This window comes from Oncorhynchus nerka, unplaced genomic scaffold (assembly GCF_034236695.1).
Source record: "Oncorhynchus nerka isolate Pitt River unplaced genomic scaffold, Oner_Uvic_2.0 unplaced_scaffold_873, whole genome shotgun sequence".
Classification (NCBI taxonomy): Eukaryota; Metazoa; Chordata; class Actinopteri; order Salmoniformes; family Salmonidae; genus Oncorhynchus; species Oncorhynchus nerka.
The window spans coordinates 77,926-81,042 of NW_027040414.1; positions in this window are offsets into that span (position 1 = coordinate 77,926).

The following is a 3,117-nucleotide window of genomic DNA, read 5'->3' on the forward strand; positions in this document are numbered from 1 at the left end:
TTTTGTGTGGATGTAAATGCCAAAAGACAAAACCAGTCCGATATGTCTATGAGATGAGATGATTGTTTTTCTAAGACAAGGTAAGTTTACACTAAATTGCTCATCGGGAAGGTAATCACTGTTGGTCGTAAGTATGAGCAGTCCAGTTGACAAACTGTGGACGTAAAACCACGAGCATGTAAGTCCCTACCTTTGGTCATGCTCCAGTGAGATCCTCAGTCGATATGGGATTTCCTGTGGTGGTAACAAAAGGCCACTCTATGCCCTCCATAAAACCCTAACGGCTGGGGTTAAAAGGAGTGTATTAAATAGGGAATAGGTTGGTTATAATGGTGGTGGTGGTGGTGGTGGTGGTTATAATGGTGATGGTGGTTATAATGGTGGTGGTGGTTATAATGGTGGTGGTGGTGGTGGTGGTGGTTATAATGGTGGTGGTGGTGGTGGTTATAATGGTGGTGGTGGTTATAATGGTGGTGGTGGTTATAATGGTGGTGGTGGTTATAATGGTGGTGGTTATAATGGTGGTGGTGATGGTGGTTATAATGGTGGTGGTGGTGGTGGTGATGGTGGTGGTGGTGGTGGTTATAATGGTGGTGGTGGTGATGGTGGTGGTGGTGGTTATAATGGTGGTGGTGGTTATAATGGTGGTGGAGGTGGTGGTGGAGGTGGTGGTGGTGGTTATAATGGTGGTGGTGGTTATAATGGTGGTGGTGGTGGTGGTGGTGGTTATAATGGTGGTGGTGGTTATAATGGTGGTGGTGATGGTGGTTATAATGGTGGTGGTGGTTATAATGGTGGTGGTGGTGGTGGTTATAATGGTGGTGGTGGTGGTGGTGGTTATAATGGTGGTGGTGGTTATAATGGTGGTGGTGATGGTGGTGGTGGTGGTGGTTATAATGGTGGTGGTGATGGTGGTGGTTATAATGCTGGTGGTGGTGGTGGTGGTGGTGGTGGTGGTGGTGGTGGTGGTGATGGTGGTGGTGGTGGTTATAATGGTGGTGGTGATGGTGGTGGTTATAATGCTGGTGGTGGTGGTGGTTATTATGGTGGTGGTTATAATGGTGGTGGTTATAATGGTGGTGGTGGAGGTGATGATGGTGGTGGTGTAGGTGATGATGGTGGAGGTTGTGGTGGTGGTGGTGATGGTGGTGGTGGTGATGATGGTGGTGATGATGGTGGTGGTGGTAATGATGGTGGTATGGAGGTGGTGGTGGTGGTGGTGGTGGTGGTAATGATGGTGGTGGAGGTGGTGGTGGTGGTGGTGGTGGTAATGATGGTGGTGGTGGTGGTGATGATGGTGGTGGTTGAGGTGGTGGTGGAGGTGGTGGTGATGGTGGTTGAGGTGGTGGTGGAGGTGGTGGTGGAGGTGGTGGAGGTGGTGGTGAGTGGTGGTGGTGGTGGTGTTGATGGTGATGGTGGTTGAGGTGATGGTGGAGGTGGTGGTGATGGTGGTTGAGGTGGTGGTGGAGGTGGTGGTGGCTGAGGTGGTGGTTGAGGTGGTGGTGGAGGTGGTGGTGGTGATGGTGGTGGAGGTGGTGGTTGAGGTGGTGGTGGAGGTGGTGGTGGAGGTGGTGGTGGCTGAGGTGGTGGTTGAGGTGGTGGTGGAGGTGGTGGTGGGTGATGGTGGTGGTTGAGGTGGTGGTGGATGGGTGTGGTGGTGGAGGTGGTGGAGGGTGGTGGTGAAGGTGGAGGTGGTGGTTGAGATGGTGGTGAGTGGTGGAGGTGGTGGTGGTGGTGGTGATGGTGGTTGAGGTGGTGGTGGAGGTGGTGGTGGTGATGGTGGTGGTTGAGGTGGTGGTGGAGGTGGTGGTGGAGATGGTGGTGAGTGGTGGAGGTGGTGGTGGTGGTGGTGATGGTGGTTGAGGTGGTGGAGGTGGTGGTGGTGGTGATGGTGGTTGAGGTGGTGGTGGAGGTGGTGGTGGAGATGGTGGTGAGTGGTGGAGGAGGGAGGGGAGGGGAGGGAACGAATAGGGACGAGGGAGAGGAGAGGAGGTGGAGGGGAGGAACGAATAGGGACGAGGGAGAGGGAGAGGGAGAGGAGGAGGGGAGGAGGAGAGGAGGGAGGGGGAAACGAGGGAGAGAGGAGGGGAGGGAGGAGGGGAGGGGAGGAACCATAGGGACGAGGAGAGGGGAGGGGAGGGGGGAGGAGGGAACTAATAGTGTATTAATGTATAGGGACGAGAGAGGAGGAGAGGGACGAGGGGAGGAGCGTGTTATATAGGACGATGGAGGAGGATTAATGGAAGGGGAGGGAGGATTAAACGTTATATAGGGACGAGGGGAGAGGGAGGAGGAGAGGAGGGTGTTATATAGGGACGAGGAGAGGATTAAGGAGAGGAGGAGAGGAGGTAACGAATAGGGGCCCGAGGGAGAGGAGGATTAATGTGTTATATAGGGACGAGGGGAGAGGAGGATTAATGTGTTATATAGGGACGAGGAGAGGAGGATTAATGTGTTATATAGGGACGAGGGAGAGGAGGATTAATGTGTTATAAACGAGAACGAGGGAGAGGAGGATTAATGTGTTATATAGACGAGGGAGGAGGATTAAGAGGAGGGAGAGGATTAATGTGTTATATAGGGAGAGGATTAACGAGGGGAGAGGATTAATGTGTTATATAGGGACGAGGGAGGATTAAGGGAGGGACGAGGAGAGATTAATGTGTTATATAGGACGAGGAGAGGAGGATTAATGAGGACTAGGAGGAGGATTATTATAGGACGAGGGAGAGGAGGAGACGAGGAGGAGGATTAATGTGTTATATAGGGACGAGGGAGAGAGGAGGAAGTTTAATGTGTTACGAATAGGACGAGGAAGGATTAATGTGTTATATAGGGACGAGGGAGAGGAGGATTATGTGTAGGGACGAGGGAGAGGGAGGGGAGAGAGAGGGGAGGGAACGAATAGGGACGAGGAGAGGAGGTTTAATGTTATATAGTGAATTAATTATGCATATGTAGGTCTAAGGGAACCGTAATCCTAATTAATGTCGTCAAAAAGGCGGGAAATAAAATATCAGAAGATGTGTGTGTGTGTGTGTGTGTGTGTGTGTGTGTGTGTGTGTGTGTGTGTGTGTGTGTGTGTGTGTGTGTGTGTGTGTGTGTGTGTGTCTGTGT